Genomic DNA, 20,195 nt, shown 5'->3' with positions numbered 1-20,195 from the left:
ATGATGAGAAGGACATATATTTTCCATACATAAGATTTTAAACCCCTATTTATAATATTATTATTTGAGTAAAACCCTGAAAACCCTTTTTGTCTGTTTTGACCTTTTGAAATGTTTCCAAAGGAAATATTCTGAATAAATTCCTAGAAAATTCCAGTAGTATCCCTAAGCCATATTTGGGACCCATATAAAATTTTACCTTGATCCAAGGTGATTAAGGGCCCCAAATAGTTGCAAAACCCTTTCTGACCAGTAAGAAGTTAGAGCAACTCTACTTAGCAAAGTTTGTCCTTTGGAGCTGAAACTTTGCATGAGTGCCTAATACCTCAAATGAGGACTCCGTGCCAAAAATGGGATTTGTGGGACTTGTTTCGCCTATACTCTCTTTGGGAGGAACAAATTTGGTCATTTGGTAATGTTTTCATGTTTGCAAGGCTAAACATGTCCAATGGAGCTCAAACTTGGTGAAACCCCTTGTTTTAGCACCAAAACCAATCCTGTTAAGTTGAAGAACCAGTGGTGGGGTGCAAGCACACCAAACCACTGTCGAGCATCTTCCGACAGATGGGTAAAACCCCTCCTAACCCTAGCTAAACCCAAACCCTTTATCCCAAACTCTGAGATTAGGTGGCTAGAACCAATGTGAGGCTCCAGTCAACTGCCCCCTCTCTGGTTCAAAGTAGAAAAACCAAAAACCCCAATCTAACTTTCAGCTCAAGGCTGACAAATCTGTTTTCTTGGTCCCCCTTGACACGCCGAAGTTCCCACGGGTCCCCAACGGCTAGGCATCTCCCAGCCAGTGCCCAGGACATGCTAGACACGTCCAAGGCACCCCAGAGCGCGCCAGCATGCCATGGCATGCCAAAGCTGCGCTCTGGGAGCGCTACAGAGAGCCACCGAGGTGCGGGCGATGCTCTCAGCCAGTTCTAGCCACCCCCCCCCCCCGATGTGTCCCTCCTCTCCCCCGACAACCCCTCTGCATCAGGCGACCATGAGGGCCCCTCCTCTCCCGCGCTAGGAGCTGGTGCGACGCGTGCATGAGCGCACCAGAACCGGCCAGAGATGCATGGCCACGGTAGCTCGCCTGCAATCTCTCTTGCTCTCTCTCGCATTCAGATCTGGAGGTCCAAAACCACGTCCTGAGACCGTGGTTTTGACCCCAGCTCCTCTCTGCACCTCCATGAGCGCCAGGGTGAATCACTGCCGCTCCCGAGTCGGCTCACCGTTGCGGGCCCATAAATAGCCCCTCCCCTCGCTCAAGCACCCCTCATTCCTCTTCACAGCAACCTCAGTCAGCTCCCTAGCCACCCTAGTAAGCCAGCAGAGACCCGGTGCTCGAGATTGACCGAGGCCCCTCTACTTCGGAGCTCCGGTCGATCTCCGGCTACACTTAGGCTCCCGCGTTCCTCTGCCCACCAAACCACTCCCCATGACACCAGCAATCTTCCCCCCCTCTTTCCCGAGAAAATCCGTGCCTGTAGCTACCAATCCACCTTCTCTTGAAGCCCCTCCGCCGCGGCTACCTCGTCGCTGGTGAACCTGAGCCCCTCCGACATCATCTTGACCAAAATCAGGTAGGCGATGATGAGCTGGACCCATTCCCGTCGATGTTAGGGCCCGAGGACGTCGGTAGCTACGCCGGCATGCTCCTCCTCCTCTCTGGACAGAGGTAGGCGACAACCTCGACACGTATGCCCCACCTGTCGGAGGCCCATCTCTCTCTGCCTCGCTGCCCGCAGCCACTGATAGCACGGGCCCGTGCGTGAGGTCCAAACCCGACGGCGCGCGTGCCTGGGCAGGCTGGTTGTATGGCCAGTGGGTCGGCTGAGTCCCAGGCCGAGCCAGGCGAGGGTCTATAGCCCTTTTTCTTTTATTTTAAAACCTGGGTTTAAATGATTTTTGTAGAAAGATTTAACCAGTGTAAAAATATAATTTTTCCACTTTTATTCTTCTAAAAACGTGTAGTATTTAACAGAACCATTGTTTGAATTTTTGCAGCAACTCTTGTGTTTTACAATTATAAAAAGGATTAAATTGGAATAGTTTTGCTTTTGTTAAGTTGATTTTAAATATATTCTTTCACTAAAACCACAAGAAAATATTTTTGAAATAACAACCTGGATTTATCAGAAATAACCAACATTTTTTTTCAAGGAAAATTGTAAGGGAAACCCCCCACAGCGAGTTTTTTTTAAATAATAAGAACCCAAATTCGCGCCCGTGGGGACTTGAACCTGGGTGGCTGGGTTGTACATCCACTCCACTAGCCAAGTGAGCTAGCCTCACTTCCTATAACCAACATTTTTTTAAAGTTACTAGGTGATCTGTTTTGGAGTGAGCTACTTATTATTTTTATCTTTATACGACGACAGAAAACCCGTGTGACGAAGGAGTCGGAGCGGAAGACCTCGAAGACCCAGGAAACCTAGCTGACTAGGAAAGAATCCCTTTGAGCATGTCTGAGCATATGTTATCATGCATGCTAGTGTAGGAAATATTTCCGTTGCATATGATCATAAGTATCGGTAAATCATTGAGGTGATGTTACCGATGGCTCCTCTAGAGCAGATGCATTGAGCTTGATCCTACCACCTATGAGGGTCATGCTAATATCATGTTGACAAGTAAACTTGGAATAGTATTAGCATGAGCATGATGACGACATAAAACCAAGGTTATGAAAACCCTGTCGGGTGCCACTAATGTCCGAGGGTGATGACGAGTTGGGTGGCCACTTTTGGTGAAGTGGTGCACCGGGTATTTGTGTAAATATGGTTTCAGAAATGGGAATAGATTTATGATGTGTCGACCGTCCCAACCTTACATGTACGACCATGTTACCCCCTTTATGGGACGGGGATTTGTTGAATACTCTGGTCGGTGCTAGCAAAGAGCCACATTACTAGTGGCGGGAGTGATGTGTGGTCACTCTTTTGATGGAGTCGTGCCAGGTAGGGCGACTATGCCGTTTTTTCATGTTCCTGGCACACTGTTGGTCCCCGCATGGTTGATACTGTATAGAGCCGGAGCTCGTAAGACGTACAACATGTGGGTTGGGTACCAATCGAGTGGACCTCTTTGTCTAGTATCGTCAGGGGAAAGGCATTGATCGGGTACTTACCTCGGGTATGTGAAATACCGCGAGTCGTGGATGACACGGAAGTTTTCCCGGATTTCGTGGGTCCAGCGTACTACCTCTGCAGAGTGTAAACTATTCGAATAGCCGTGTCCATGGTCAAGGACAGTTGGGTAATCCTTCTTAAACTACGTCCAGTCGTTTCCGCATAAACCAAGTGTGCGTGAGTATGTGGTAAATGGAGTTACTAAGAAAGAGTTCATATGACCAAGTTTGGTGACTTGGCATATAGGGTGAACCCAGAGTGTTCAGCCCTCGATATATACATTGGTATCTTTAACCTGTTCTTAACATTTAACTTATGTTGCATACCCATGATCATGTTTATTATAACCAAGTTGTTGTCCACCAAAGATGCATATTATTGTTATCCTTCACTTGCATTGTTCATTCAGCAATCTCGACTCGTAATTAGCTTGCCACTGGTTGGATCATTGACCAGACACGGAAGGACTGGAGTTTGGAGAAGATTACATCTTCGGAGACGCCCCTGCGAACTAGAACGCTTCCAAGTCAGAATGCCTGTTAGTGTAGGTTGATGGCATGGGCACCCGCTTAGCCCTACGATTTCCGCTACTAGTTGTATCCGTGTGATTTGGCCTTATAGGCCCTACCTTGTGAATGTGACCATTCGGTCACGTGATGTAATAATTGGGTATTTGGATGTAACACCCTTAATATTCAGTATTTGTGTGTTCCGTGAGCATTAATCTGTGGGATCACTGAGCACGTTCATTCGGCAATCTTGACACGTAAGTCGGGTCCCCCACATTTTCCCTCTTCAGTTAAGGGAAATGGTCTAAACCAATTGGCTAGTGTGGTCAGTAACCCAAGGGTCTTTCATTTCAGGCAGAAATTTTATCAATCCAAAAGCATTGGTTGTGGGTTCCGCACCAATAAATGAGGCATGCCGTCTAATTTATGCATGGCAGCAGCAGGTTCATCTAAAACAATGATTTCGCTTACCAACCATGGAAAGAGAGACAACAGTTAATATAGGTCGGGATGCCAATACTTTTTTCTAGCTAGATAGACGTGACTATTCGGTACAAAGGCTATTTCCTACATCGATACCCATTCTGGAAAGGTATCAACTCCATTGAGCGCCATCAATATATTGGGGGAGAAGCCGTTCCCGCCTCATCGAACTTTTCTGCATCTAAGGTGAAACGCCCAAGATGCGGCTCTATCTTTCTTTTGGCGCGAGGGCCTCGACAGGGATAGAGACGCATCTCGTTGTTTTGCAAGAATGGATATCGTTACAACTACTTGTACTGAAAAGAAGAGTAAATATGGAATTGGCTTACACTCGCCACAAGCTACATCGGAGTCACATCAGTACAATACATATTATCATCATGAAGAAGAGTAGGGCTTGACTACGGACGAAAAGAAACGATAAAATGATGATGTCCATCCTTGCTATCCCAGGCAGCCGGCCTGGAACCCATCCTAGATCGATGAAGAAGAAGAATAAGAAACTCCAAATGAACAATCAACGCACTTGCGTCAAGTAACCCTTTACTTATACCTGCAACTGGTGTTGTAGTAATCTGTGAGCCATAGAGGACTCAGCAATCTCATTTCCAAAGGTATCAAGACTAGCAAAGCTTAATGGGTGAGGTATGGTTAAGTGGCGAGGCTGCAGCAAGCTACTAAGCATTTAACCGAGGTGGCTAACTTACGAGTACAATAATAAAAGAATGGTTATGGTGAACTACTGATGATCAAATCAATGATCCTAAACACCTATCTGCGTCAGACATAACCCCACCATGTCCTCGGTCGGAGAAGGAGCTCACGAAAGAGACACTCACGGTTACGCACTCAGTTGGCATATTTTAATTAAGTTACCTTGAAGTTATCTAGAACCGGATGTTAAACAAAGTTTCCACGTTGCCACATAACCGCGGGCACGGCTTTCCAAAATATTTAACCCTGCAGGGGTGCACCAACTTGTCCATCACAAATTACCACAAGCCGCATAGAAATCCTCGATCACGAAACTCGCGATCTCGTCGGAATCCTTAGTGGAAAACCTCAACTCTCAGATAACCCAAAGCATCACCGGAATCCTGATGCACAATACATTGGTCAAAGGTAAAACTAATAAAGCAAGGCCACCCGGTGTGTAGACGCATCTGATAGGAGCCGCGTATCTTGTTCTCAGGACACATCCATCTATGCATATTGGACGATGGCCAAACGCTCGAGTTGCCTCAAGGTGGCACCGCTGACTGCTAGGTGGGTGGACCAACACTCATGAGGAGCACTGGCCCAGGGGCTGATTAATTATCCGCGGGTGCCGGCGGGTCCCTATGCTATTTATTAGTTATTAGGCAAATGTAGAACCAAAGTTGGGCCTTGCCAGACCAGTTTTGATGTAAGACGAATATCAAGGGTGTCCCCATAACAAGCCCGATCGTTTTAGGAGCGCTCAAATATGGAATATAACACCGGTAGCCAAAATTAAGGCGACAAAGGTGGAAGAAAACACCAGGCTAGAAAGGCCGAGCCTTCGACCTTTTACCAATTATATAGGTGCATTAATTTAAATAACATTAATATATTGATATAAGAAGGAACCGATGTTATCACATGGAAGCAACTGCACCTCCAACTACCAATGCGAACACATCGTTAAGCAAGCGGTAACATAGCCAATCAGAGGTTTGCTAGGTTGTAGAAGGTTGAAGGTTTCATGGCAATGTTGAGAGGCGGATATTTGACAGGGTGTAGGCAGCAAGACATAACAAAATAAACGAGACAACTAGCATGGCATTGATAGTAATGGTATCTTGGAAAATGATCATCTGACCTAAGATCCCGCTTGGAAGAAGAACGACTCTGTGAAACAGACGAAACAACGTAGTCGAAAGGATCCTCACACTCTGAAGTGGTCGGAACTCTATCGAGACGAAACAAACCAGAAACAAGAATCAACACACGATATTCACCACGTCACATGCACGTCGTAAGCTCAACACATATGATGCATTATCGGTCTAATGCAAGGCATGACATGGCAATTCACTCCAATCAAACGGTACACATTAAGTGAAGCTCAATATGCAACTAATTGAATATTGACGAAACTCCACATACAAATTATTTAGTTCACTCTTGTTTAGGTTCACGGCAATATTAATTGTGGTTAAACATGGCAAGAGGTGAAGCGTAATTAAACTACCTATCTAGGCATTTTAAATGAGGTCGGAAACGATAAAACCATCTTCGAATTGACCCCATGTGTTACTTTACAATTCTGTCTAGATCTCAACTAACACGTTTTAATATTAAAGTGGTTCACGTGATTCTACGTGTCGTACTAGTCCATATACATATATGGAACGTCTCCAATGGAGCTATGGTTCAGAAGATACGAACATCGCAAGATATGATGCCATGAATGCAATATGTATGCGGATGACAGTCACAAGCACTCCAAAACATACAAGAAGCAATATATTATGAAAATACGTGAGATTCTAAGCAAGTTCCATTTATGTCACGTTTCAAACGGAGCAACGGTTCCACAAATACAAGCTAAACAAGAAATGACTAAAATCTGTTCAAAATAGCAACATGACATTTTCTACACCCTACAACAACGAGCTATATAATTCTAAAATGCTCAAACAAGACATGAGGTAGTAGTGGTCAATATGCACAACAAAACCCTACTAAATACAACTAGCATGGAAGCATGGAACACTAGGAAAAGAACTCACAGAATGGCATCTCGCACATAGTTTCAGACTTCAAGAAAATAACAGTTTTGACAGTGTAGTTTTCAACCAGCACGCATATTGACAGCAGTAAAACTATATGCTACGGGTCACCGAATGTCATGGAAATTTACATCATGCTAGATAATTTTAAGGACTACAAATAACGCGGTTGCACCAACCCCAAAGGATCTGTAGATCACTAGCAAAACTAATGGCAAGACAACGACAAAATATAACAGATCTCAGACTAAGAAATATTTCAACATCTCCAAATCAGCACCGTTTTCTAGCCTGTTGGCGACAAGCAAAGAACATCTAAACATGGATTTCTAAAGCAACCAAAATTACCAGGGGCTAGCATACATATCCAAGGTCATATCTCTAGTTCACAACTAATTCATATCATGCACGGAATAACTCCCACAAAATAAATAAGAGGGCAACATGGCAAAATATCATACCCACTAATTACTCGGAAGGCAAAATTAAATGCACAGTTAAATCGTATGGATTTTTCTACCCCGAAATTATATATAGTATGTGGGGTGGAAAAATAAAACTAACGCCACACATATATGCGCGAATATGTCATAAACACGACATAGCAAAATATTGATGACACCTATATGAAAATGGCAGGACAATTATTTCTAAAATACAATCAAGGGGCTACAAACGACATGAACATGTTATCTATGGGATATGAACAATCCGGACACGCACAAAAATATCTACGCAACAATTAACCAAATAGGACAGCACGCAAATCTAGGAAAACATCAGGTCAAACAACTCCAAAAATCCATGCAAGTTGTAAATTAATATTCTACAAGCTAATCAAGTCAAGTTACATGTATTATTCGCCTCAATCCGACGCACGAGTAAAAAGATACGGACGTTCTAATATCTAATATTTTTCTGAAACGAATTAATCGCAGGATAATAGAACATCCCTCTCGGGCCGAATCTGGTGGGCGTTGGATACTATAGGACGCACATGGTGGGGGATTGAGGGGTCTGCAGGACCTCACCTCGGCCTCTTGGTCTGGTTGGATAGAAGTGGAGGTGGGCCGGATGCTGGCCTGCTTGCTCGGCCGGCGGAACGGCTCACCCTGCTGGGCCGGGGCTGGCGTGGCTGCAACCGACACGACACAGTGTTGCGGTCAACAGGAGTCAGCCTCTCCGTAGATCCGATCGGGACGAGGGGAGGCAGGGGCTCACGATGGACATGTTGCGGTCGGTGAGATTGGGCACTCAAGCGGCGACCTACGGGATCCGGCCGGTTGCGGCGCTCCAGTGAAGGAGGAGACTGGAGGAGCACTGACGGCGCTGGGGGCGGCAGCGAGAGGCGGCGGCACACCACGACGGGGGATCTATGGGATCTGCGAGGTGCGGTAGAGGAACTCCAGCTGCGCTGATGGCAGGCACCGGCACGGGGACCGAGGGGGCGGCGCATCCGGTGGCTCACTAGCGGCATGCAAGGAGCTATGCGCTACGACAATGAGGCGGTGGCTCGAGCTTCACGGTGCGGGAGCAGGGGCGGGAGAGGAGGGTGCGGTGCGACGGTGGCTTCGGGCCCGGTCTAGAGCGGGCCGGCGGTGCTGGCGGGAGATAGGGCGACCAAGTGGAGGCTAAGGGTTTGGTGGACGCGGAAAACGAGGCACTACTAGGGAGTGGCTAAAATGGAAGGGGAGGCCCTTCCTTTTATAGTCGTGGTAGCTAGGGTTTGGGTTTTTCGCCCCAATTTCGATCATGCGATCGGAATCGGACCATCCCAGTTGCGGGTAGCGGCTAGGTTAGTTAGTGGGCCGTGTAGAGTAGACTACGTTGGGAGGAGAGGGAATTTTGTGGCCCGTGACACACATTTTGAAAATACCGTAAAACGTCTCACAAATAAACCGGTGAAGGTGCCGCTACAGTCGACTGTTCTGGTATCCAACGAACTCCGATTGTGAGAAAATTTGGCAGACAACCTACCTATATTAGGATAATAAGAGAATATTTTATATGCTCTTTTAAAAACAAAATTTTAACGATGCTGCAGGAGCGTGCGAGTGGGGTTGGTCTCAAAAGGGACAACGATGAAAACGGATAGAACCGGCAACTACGAACAGATGCAAGTTCTAAAAACTGGCAGGAACGGGATGCTAATGCAATGCAGATGATGCGTATGATGCGATGATGAATGCGGCAAACAAAATAATAACACGGCGGCAACGGAATAAATGGGGAATCTTCTAGAGCGTCAGTCTCGCACTATCACATAAGGTGCCTCGCCTCTCATGGGGACATATTGCATTTTACGCATTCTACCCCCGCTTCAATGATTGCTATTGGTCCGCTTTTCCGACTCTTCTTCTGTGAAAAGGGACCTAGAAGCTAGTGAAATTGGAAAGCAATGATGTTCTACTTACATGATGTTAGGGTTGTCGCTTCCAGCGATAAAAGAAGTAAGATCAATTACGAGACAGAACATCTTCGATCCGTCTTTCTTCCCTCCCGTATTCCATATTCGTACCACATAATGAGAGGATGGCGGCTACATATAGTATCGATAGGTCTACCTGCCCGTTGCAACAAAACCACTTCTTATTTGATTTATGTCGCACAGATTTCAATTCAAGTTGAGCAGCCTAAAGTGCAAGTAGACAACACTTTTTCTAACTAAATGGAAAATAAGACTGATAGCGAAGCGTCAAAACAGTTAGTGACTGGTATGGCAGCATGGCGAATCTTCTTTCCTTTGACTTCTTCTCTTTTTTACATAGAAGCTCCTAAGTTCCGCTTTCCATAACTCTCTTTCTATGGTATCCTTGGGGACCCACACAAACGAGAAAATGCCTCAATTCTGCGAGGTATGTTATTGAATCGGCCATGGATTCGAGGAGTGCAGCGAAGAAGAAACTTGACCTATTTTTAATCCCTCCCGGGGAAATAGGTTCAGTGGGGTCCAAAGATACAGGGTTTGAGCATTCTGACTCCGCTCATATATTGGCTATATCGTAACAGTCTGTATCGGGGCGTGGATCTCTCTCATGATGAGATGTGTTCCTACTTTTTTCTTGAAGTGAAAGTGAATGGAGAATTACTACCTTCTTCTCATTTGTTTCGATGGTCTCTCGAGTCTTCTGAAACCGAAAAAACCCCTCTTATTGATTCACAGTAAAGTGTTTCGGTACATTAGGGATTTGAGAGCTCTATGTATCCAGAAAAAAGGAACCTACCAAGATAGAAGCCAAGAGTAAGTGTGATGGAAGAAAAACATCTAAGGAAAAATGAATCTCGCCATGTAGAGAAGTGCACGGTTGTCCATATCTTGATCTAGAATTGGTACTGGCACTTGAATGCGAATTCAAATCAGATGACAAGCTCAATGAGGAATTATCCATGTCATCCTGATCTTGGTGTGTCACTTATAGATCCTCTAGCTATCTTTTAGATCTAGGAATGTATGACGAAGCAAGCTTCGGTAATGGGAATGATGCCCTTTCTTCCTGCATCACAAAAACAATCCTACCCTCTCTTTTCATCCTACTTATTTTCCATGTTGCAGCGAAAACCAGTCACATTCACTGTGTAGTAGCCACAAGCGTACAAGCCAGTTTGAAGGGAAAAACCTGATACACGGGGATATGAAGATGATGAGCCACGTAGTTGAATCCTCGACTAATTGTAATAAGAATCTCTCTGTTGGCGACAAGTGATAATCAACTTTTTCTCATTTATCCGTGCATGAAGATGTTTTATTTTTGGGCATGGGGGCACTAACTCACATAATCCTCAGTACAGACTGGTTTGAATGTGTTTCCTTACGACGAATGTATGACACTTAAGAACGCAAAGGGAAATAGGTTGGTCGGAAAGATCAATAACAACATTGATTATGTCTAATTTTCGCTCACACGAACGGGTATCAATATATCCTTCGTAGCGGACCCCTCTCTTTTTTCAATTTCTCTTGGGAATTTTTCAAAAGTCAAGTTCTAACCTATAGTACTAAGGCTGGAAATTCAGTTTGATTGATATTTTGGTAGCTAAGCCTTTAATGGTGTTCTATTCTGTTCTGTTCTATTCTATGACACTGACCCTCAAGGAATAGAAGAAGCCTCCAATTGAGATGACGGGACGATTCTCTGGCCATGTTTATCCTCTAGATAAATACGTAGTGAACTTGAAATGGTCATGGCTCAAGAGCGATAAAAAGATATATTCCTTCGCATGCACTCTTGCTTGACTATGCTCAATTCCAGGTTTTGTGAACACTGCTTGCTTAAAACTAGTAGGGCAAAGCTTCGTTTCCTCGGAGGATCAAGATAGTAAATATAGTTAAAGCAGTCAAGAAATACTCCATGGTTGAAGAGAGATGATCGGTAAGTAATAGGGCTACTTATCGAATGCATCTGAATCTTCTATTTGTTTCACTTGGCGCTCCTTGAGATCTCGGAATAGCGCCGAACCAGCAACCTTGAGTTGGTCACCTCAAAACCACCGTAACTACCCGCCTCGAGCCATGGTCCTTGTATGCTAAGGCGGAGAATAATTAATTACTACCACAATAAGCGCCTATTTGTCGACAGATTGGATCGATAAATCTAAACAAAACTTGTCAAGCTTTGCAAGGTCCCCTTCTCAGAATAGGAGCAAGTCAGCACTAGGTCAAATTCTCCAATTACGGTAATATACCATAAACAATCATCCTGTATGAGCTATATTATCCCTCTAGTGGAGCTAGTATAGTTGGCCATAACGTCACACCCCTTCTTCATTCCATTTTCTATTTTAGAACTTCGGGTTTGAAAGACTTTCCACACAATAGAGGCTTTGTTCTTTTTTAGCAGAAAGAATGAATCTAGTATCGATGGAATGGTATCTATCTTCTTAATTTTCGTTTTCCAGGGTAATGAGCCAACCCACACAAGAGTGCCTACTAGCTTGTCACGAACGCACAGGAAAAGAAGTAAGATACCCCCGCCCCCGACCGGGACCCCTTCTTGTACCGCTAGTGGTCTTGGATGAAGAACCACAAGACCAACATGAGATAGTCGAGGAAGAGCCACAAGAACAAGTTGGAGGTGAAAATGAGCCAGGTGGTAATACTTCTTTGGAATTGCCGCTTGCACCATGCAGAGAGACATGGACTAAAGATGGAAAGGCTTCGGTCCGATATGGCTATGAGCATGACATTGGAAAATGAGTTTCATACTATTATGTCTCACCTGCAAAAAACATTCATTGCATCTCTACAATCAGTGTCTATTCGAAAGGATTGGAAGGCTGCAAAGCTGGATCCTGGTGGAAAGAAAGACGCAATGAAGGAGGAGCTTGGTGCTCTTCAGAAGAAAAAGACATCTGATCTTCTTCCACTCCGAGCAGGAAACAGAGCAGTTGGATGCAAATTGGTGTTCACCATAAAACAGACTCCAGAGGGTAAGGTGGACAGATAGACGACAAGGCTAATTGCAAAAGGTTATAGGAAGACGGCAAATAGAATATGATGAGACCAAAGCACCACTAACGAAGATGGACACGGCGAGAACCTTAATCTCATACGCAGTCAACTTACTTTGGGTGGCATTTACGTCAGCTAGATGTGAAGAATGATTTTCTTCATGGTGGTTATTTACAAGAGGTGGGATGGTGTGTAGGCTCAAGAATGTTTTATATGGCTTGAAACAGATTAATGGGATGGTGTGTAGACTCAAGAAATCTTTGTATGGCTTGAAAAATTCGCCACGGGCGTGGACAGGTTCAAGAGAGTTGTTTGTAGTATGGGCTACTCTTAGTGTAATGGTGGTCATACGGTACCGGCATAGACGAATCCATATCAACATTTTGTCAGTGTATGTGGATGATATTGTGATTACTGGAGACGATGTTGAAGAAATTAAATGTTTGTAGGTAAGACTGGGAGAAGCATTTGACGTAAAGGATATTGGACTTCTTTGACACTTCCTTCGGATTGAGATTGTTCGGTCGAAGAAGGGGGTAACATTAAGTATAGTGAACAGGTAGCTGATTGTTTTACTAGACGAGTAGGTCCTTGTGAGGGTTTAGCGATTTGCAACAAGATAGGCATGTTAGATATCTTTAGCCTGGGGAGTATTGAGTATTGGGTTGGCCTGTATAGTGTGTGTTAGGCCCCATGGCCCATGTACGTTGTATGTATAGCAGCACATAGGAGCAATGGAAGAGACTGATGATCACACATAAAATAATACCCATGAAATGAATCCAGACTCAGTGAGTGGTGAAGACCGCTCACCCCAACAGAAATACGGAAGACCTAATTATTGAAGAGAATAGTACAATTAACAACTAAACCTAAACGGTTCCGCTTGTCACAAAAGTAGTCTATAACTAATAGGAAGAACCTATCTCTTACTTGATATCTGATTGATCTTGTAGAGCCGAATTGTTTGAACTTGATCTTAAACGCTGGTTCAATTCCAGGATGACATCATATAATATATGCGAGGCTCAAACAATGATTTTGATTAGACACTTCTCCTTGTTGAATAAAGGAAGAGTGCCGAACAACTAAAGCTAATAGACAGCCCGGATACCGAAACTGAAGAGGATGTCACACCATAGCAAGATGTGAAACAAACCAATTAACTGGTAGGCCAACCATTCCCATTCTTTTCTTTCAACTAACTAGAAAAAGAAGGGGGCCCTTACGCGACTAGGCCGAGGAAACCTACACTACTGGCTGAACTGAAACACATCATCCCATCCATTCCATCAAGTATGTACGGGTCCCCCATGTCATATTAAAGAATGCCAACATTCACCCAACAGGTCTGTGAGAAGAAATGCCTAGATACTCGGTATGAGGAGAGCTCGGTAAGAAGGCAAAGAGCAGGCTTTGGTAGGCTGAGCATCTTCTGCGGCAGGAAATTGATCTATACCCACAGCTTCCTTTTGTTTTTTCGTATGGCACTCTTAGGGTCATTTGCGAAGTTGTTGTTTCTGATTATAGCCTGTAAGAAAAGAAGTGTGTCTGCATTGATCGCATCAAGATTAATCTATGTTTTTTGAATAGACATTTCATTTCAGTGGGTTGCGGTTGGCCTTAGCTTTAGTAGCAGGGTTGGCACTTTCTTTTCAATCAGGGAATCGCTGGCGCTATCACCCATGGCACCTTCATCCTCAACAAGAAGTGAGTAGTTCGTGTTTCCGGTTTCCGAACAAATGGATACAAATTGACTTTGTGGATCCGATGATACCACCCCTGGGAGACTTGAAGAAGAATACGAAGAAGAAGACGGATTCAATTCTTCATGTAAAAGTCAAGGGCTACTAGTAGTTTCCTATCAATAACGATCCTTTGGATTTATAATCATTGAAAGAGGTCTCTATATTACAACAATTGAGAGTTGCCTCTTGCTATCACTACCTCATACCTATCAAGGAGCTCTAAAGCATATTGAGCTGGTCGGGCAGGTTCACTAGCTTCTGGTAATATGTGCTTGTCACTTCACTCGAGCCTTAGGAGAATCCACCAAAGCCTATATCTACAAAAACTAAAGATAAGGAAATAAGCAAATCTGAATAATTTGATAGGAGGGGTTGCGGTGTTCTGTTCAAGATTTCTCTCAAGCCTAAACCTTCGAAGCTAACTAGTATGCTCTGGATCCATGTCCCTAACCTCGTGGAAGGTACTCTCGAGTAGAAAAAGTTAGTTCTACGAAAAACTGTGATTCTGCTTTCCTCCGCAATTTGCCCATAGTAAGGAAAGGTAAGGTTGTGTAAGATATGGGTGTAGGAAGCCTGGACTCTGCTGCTGCTCTCGGAAATGCTAGTTCCCTCAACTGAGACTCGAGAAAGGGAAATATCTAATCTAAAGATCAACGAAATTCAAGTTGGAAAATCCAATCCTAACTTGGTAATTGTGGCTTGGCCTAAGCGCTCACCCGAAACTTTACAACTGAAAATGTTGTAATTCCTTGAACCAATCGTCATAATTCCGATCAGTGCTTCCCTCAATCCAATTTAGAACAGTTAGGCCTAATCTTGGCTCCAATGCTGCGGGGTCGGGAACAAAATCAAAAGTAGCATGTTATGTCAATGTGGGTTATCATGGCATCCTTGAAACTTTTCACACAAGGATCGAACCTACTTTGCTTTCCGAACATCTTCTTACCACGGAAATCATATTCTGATTCCGTCTTGATAAACATGGCATCGGTCCCACTTTCTTATTAACACTACCCTTCTCCTTCATCTTGCTTGTTTACCAGTTAGCTCTTCTATATCACAGAGCTGCATCGCACTACCCCTACCTTCTCGGAGTAGGGCAAGAACAAGTTTCATATTCCGAACAGTCTAGCCCCATAGTATTTCATATTTCTAGCTTGAACAAGATAGTTTTCCACCCACAGGAGCTTTTTCTAATTGAGAAGCATTCGCATATTCGCCTTAAAGGAAGGAGATAAGATTGAGATAAATTGGGGGGCATTACACAGTCCCAAAATTATCGCTTTTCCTGTCTGTCTTTTCCGTTAGCACAAATCCAAGAGCGGATGACACCACTGACCCCGTTCTTTATCCCGACATGACCACTCCTTTCACCTTACTTTGTAAAAAAATCCCAATATCTTGACTTCCCAATGTCGCCAATGTCAATAGGCCGGGTACCATATTGACTTTCCAAGGTCACAAGTCACTCAGATAAGGAGAATCCGGGTACTATCAACCAAGTTCAGATAACCAAATAAACCAGTATAGTATCTTTGGATCAATTGAGAAGATTTAAGTCCTTTATTATCTCAATCCGTATATTTCGCTTTATTTCGCACGGGAAGCGCAAGCCCTTGCGTATGGGTCCTGATCAACCAAGACTACGTCCTATCTATCTACACCTCTCCAAACATAATATCTTGACTACCCGGAACCATGTTCAATGCTGGAAAAGCGAAGTTGTAGCTCCTAGAATCTTCGGCTCCTCATTTTTATTCAATTATGAAATGACACATTTTGATGGAGATTTGTAGCATCATTCAACTAAATTGAAATTGAGATCGTAGAAACATGAACTTGTGATATAGCTACACCGAATTCCAGACCGGTTAATGCTAAACTATAAATAAAGGACCAGGATCTCCTATGAAATAGAACATATTATTCAGAAATAGCATAGTCCAAGCAAACCCACTTGAAATCTTTACTAAACTATGACCGGCCATCATATTAGCAAATAAATGTATTCCTAAGCTTAATGCACGAAAACAATAAGAGATTATCTCAAGGAGTACTAAGAAAGGTGTTAACGGCAGTGGGACTCCCGTAGGTAATAAGAAGCTAAAAAAATGAAGCCCATGTCTTTGAAATTCAATGATCGTAATGCCTATAAAAATGGAAAATGAAAGAGCCAAAATAATGAGAAGATGACTTGTCACTGTGAAGATAAAGGGTATCATACATTGGGGATTACGAAATAACGAAAAATTAAAAGTGACCGAGATGCAAGGAATTTTTTTTTGTTTCACATTTCCAAAAATACCACCTATTTGTTCGTTTACGAGGTTCAGCACAAAATCTTAAATAAGGTCGACCAAGGATTGCCATGCATCTGGCACTGACTTTCCACCTCCCTTTTTCGTAAAAAACCAAAAAACTGAAAAACGACCAAAATGACAGTGAGCAGCATATACAAGGATTGATTTGTAAATGATAAATAATAGTTTCCCACATTCAGATCAATTATTAGCTGAATGGTAAATTGATACAATGGAATCTCCAAAAAAAATTGATTTGGATCAGGCTACTGAAAGGCGTCAACAACTGACCGAGGGGTGGTATCCCCGAGAAAAGGACTATTTGGATCACTAAAGGACCATTCGGACCACTGACTGGGCTATCCGGCTATAAGCCTTCGGCCTTTCATATTTCGTGAAAAATATGAGCCACGCCCGTGTCCAAGTGAAGCTTTTGTGCCGTGTGAAATTTAAACCTATGAAACTACCCTAGATACTCCGGGGAGAATCCGGGCAAAAAAATTGGTCACACAACTCGCAAACATTATAGGCCGCTGGAAAAACCATTTGTGCCTGCCATAAGTAGAATTCTATCAATTTTGTGATTTCAGAAACAAAAGATCTGTATTTACGGGTGAAATTCCATATATTTGGGAAAGGTGGTCCCCATCCTTCAAGGTGGGTCTCTCCATCCCTTCCAAAAGTTGGTTCACAAGCTGCGGATCGAACGTATGATAGAAAAAATCTTTTATAAAAGAATGGACGTGAGAGACGCTTTGTACTGTTTGTACTGTTAATTCTAAATTTTCCATTTCAGGGTAACTCCAGATTTTTCAGCTCTGTCCCGAAAAGAGTAAGGAGACTGATCTTGACGTCGGCGTTGGTTTTTCCAACGAAACATTCTTTAATAACCTTTCATGACAAAACAAAATGCTAGTTGCCTCGTAAAGCATACATTGGAGCGTTTTTCCGGTTGACGAACACTACATACTATACGCGTTTTCTGAAGAGCAACAACGAAAAAAGGTGAACTTGAATACCATTAAAGAGAAAGATACAGACTAACAAGAAACAACCTTTACTTATTCCTATCTACACCCATACTATCGAAAGAAGAAAGAGAGAGATCATAAGAACGTGGACCACCTGGTCCATCTACTTTTGAGTGAAAAGAACAGAGTGAGAAAATGGCTTGTGCTTCTTGCACGAATGTATTGTTTTCCTATAATATAAGAGCGAGTCTCCCAACTGAGCTATTTCGTCATTTTCTAAAAGACTCATTGACGCGAGAGATGCGATGCGACAATCTCAGTCTTACAACGACTTGGTTTACCGGAACTGCGGCCTTCACACAGTGGAATGTCGCTATTCTATTGTAGTCCTCATGGGATCCGCCATCTTATCGATCGAGAATGGTATCATCACAGAAACTCTTTCCTTTTTTATATGCATTTATTAAGAATGCAACTTGGCGATTGTTCTTGGTATTCTTCTTATTCCCATTCTTGAATTGATTCGGATTAAAATTCAAGTAGGCCTCTTAGGAAAGAAAGTGTGAGTTGACGATTAGCGTGCGATTGACCGACCAGGAAGGAAATGAATAAATAAATCAAACAATCAAACAGCTAAAGGTAGAGGTAGAGACGAAGTATAACAAGAATCCAAGGACCTCATGAGTACTACTTAGGCAGTCGGCCTCATCAATTAATCATGCCAATGAGATATCAAGCCCTCGATTCCAATGGGGCTATGGACAAGAAAGGTCCTTTTGAGATTCTATTTCCCCTTGGGTCTATCAAGGTGACCAGTTCGTGGGGATATAAGAAAATCACACTTAGACAACTATATACACTACCTCTTTAATGATCCAGATTCGATGACGCATAATTCATCTGTCCATATGTATTCCTAATTTCATATTCATCACCATTTCAAATCGGACAAGGAGAAGTCGTCCTGTTGGTTCTAGGATGGAATGATCTTTTGATCCAAAGATGCTGGTGCTAAAACCTCTCGTGTCTCTTTTAATAGAACCGCTAAGGCAGGAGCATTGAGGAAGCAAGGATTCTCCCATAACTAATTAATGCGGGAAAAAACAAGATTTCACTGAAAAAAGGTCCCTAACCGTGGGATTTTTCAAGAGTTTTCTTGAAATTGACTGGATTTGGAAGAAAAGGCACTCAACCTAACAAATCCTAATCAATTCAAGTGGTTAGTTTAAGGGGGTACATGGGGCTCACGCCGAAGGAGATAGGAATGAAGTAGGGCAATCAGCTACCTAGAGATTGGAAAGCCCTATCGACAGGGAATGCTGGTACCACCTACGGTGCTTGATAGTCTTCAATCCAGACGGTCTCGCGAGTACCTTGACCCATAGCATAGTGCTTGATGTGGCTTTTTGTACTAATCTTGTTTATTCAGTAGCTTGCATGAGCGCCTTTAAAAGGAATAGAAAACGAAGCTTTTTCCACCACACCAGGGGCGGGCATTACGCTCAAGCAGGGGAAGTCAATTTGATTGATGCTCGAGAACCTGTTTAAACAATCTATTCTCTTTTTATATGCGCTTTTGTGGTAGGCATTTCCAGTGATTGACCTCAGTTTATAACCAATTTTGCACAAATAGGCTTAGCTTGAAACTAAATACTCCATTGTTGGTAATGTGAAGGAACATTGCTAACTTCTATTTAAGAATGAAAGGAAAAATTAAGAGAAATCTCATTTAACACCCAAGTATTTGTCTCCACGTGCAAATGCACTTAGAGTGGGTTCAGGACCTGATTTAGACGTGACAGAATCAAACAAAGATCATGAGGGTCAGTAAGCATGGTCCACCAGAGCGAGTCTCTGTTGGAAGATATCGAGCTAGAGAATTAAAATACTGAGAGTTCAAAGGCCTAGCAAAGTCCTTACTTACTCGGCTCCAGGACAAAGCGATGAAAAGACCCTTTATTTAATATGGTCACGCCCATGAGAGAAAGTCTAGCCCTATCAACACCTTCCGATCATAGCTGGCTCAAGTAAGGGAGGCTACTTCTAAGCAATCTAGAGAACATTGAACCTCATTGAAAAGAAATAACTTTCGGCCAACATAAACATCTAGCAACCTTTTCCCTGACCTCGGCTCAGACGCATTCCTCGTAGCCTAGATTTTCACTACATTCTTTGGGATCAATGCCTACTTCTTGAACTTGAAATACCTATATTCCTTCTTGGATAAGTGGAATGTTTCGCTTGATTGTCTAGTTTGGCGAAACCCTTGTTATATATGCTATGTATTTGTAGCCTAGCCCTCTATAAGGCACACGTTTTAAATACGTGAGGCTATAGAAGGAAAGCAACAATCCTAGAGGAGGAAATAATTCACTTGTTGGGCACCTGGGCTCCCTATTCATAAATTCACTTACGTGACGTGCAATTAACAAGGCACGCTGCGTTTGAATGACATGTTATTTGAATAATATTGTTGCCGTGTCGCGAGTCTCAATCTTCCAAAATAGGAGACGGCTATGGATAGAGATACCAGGTAAACATAGTGCAAGTGATTGCCTTGGTTGATAGTGGCATCACACATTGTTTTGTAGACCCCAAAGATTGTGAAGCGGGCTGGTTACGACTCAACTCCGTATAAACTTATGGAAATCATAGTAGCAAGTGGCGCTAAGATGTATTGTGAGCACAAATGTGATGGCATGCTATGGGTAATGCAAGGGAAGGAGTTTCAGTTTGACATGAAAGTCATGGAGGTAGGTTTGTATGAGAGGGAGATTGGATTTTGTTTCTATAAGAAGGAAGGCACAATTATTTTCTCAAGCAGTGCACCATCCATAACATTGGTAAAGGAAGGAAAGAA

General features: G+C 43.3%; 1 pseudogene; it reads right to left on the bottom strand.

Moving 5' to 3' along the window:
* Positions 1 to 15,822: 15,822 nt before the first annotated feature.
* On the bottom strand, positions 15,823 to 17,035 carry LOC123441673 (annotated as a pseudogene).
* Between the last annotated feature and the right edge of the window lie 3,160 nt (positions 17,036 to 20,195).

The sequence above is a fragment of the Hordeum vulgare genome, chromosome 3H (assembly GCF_904849725.1).
Source record: "Hordeum vulgare subsp. vulgare chromosome 3H, MorexV3_pseudomolecules_assembly, whole genome shotgun sequence".
Taxonomy (NCBI): domain Eukaryota; kingdom Viridiplantae; phylum Streptophyta; class Magnoliopsida; order Poales; family Poaceae; genus Hordeum; species Hordeum vulgare.
The sequence above is the reverse complement of the archived record's forward strand: the minus strand, read 5'-3'. Positions and strand labels throughout refer to the sequence as shown.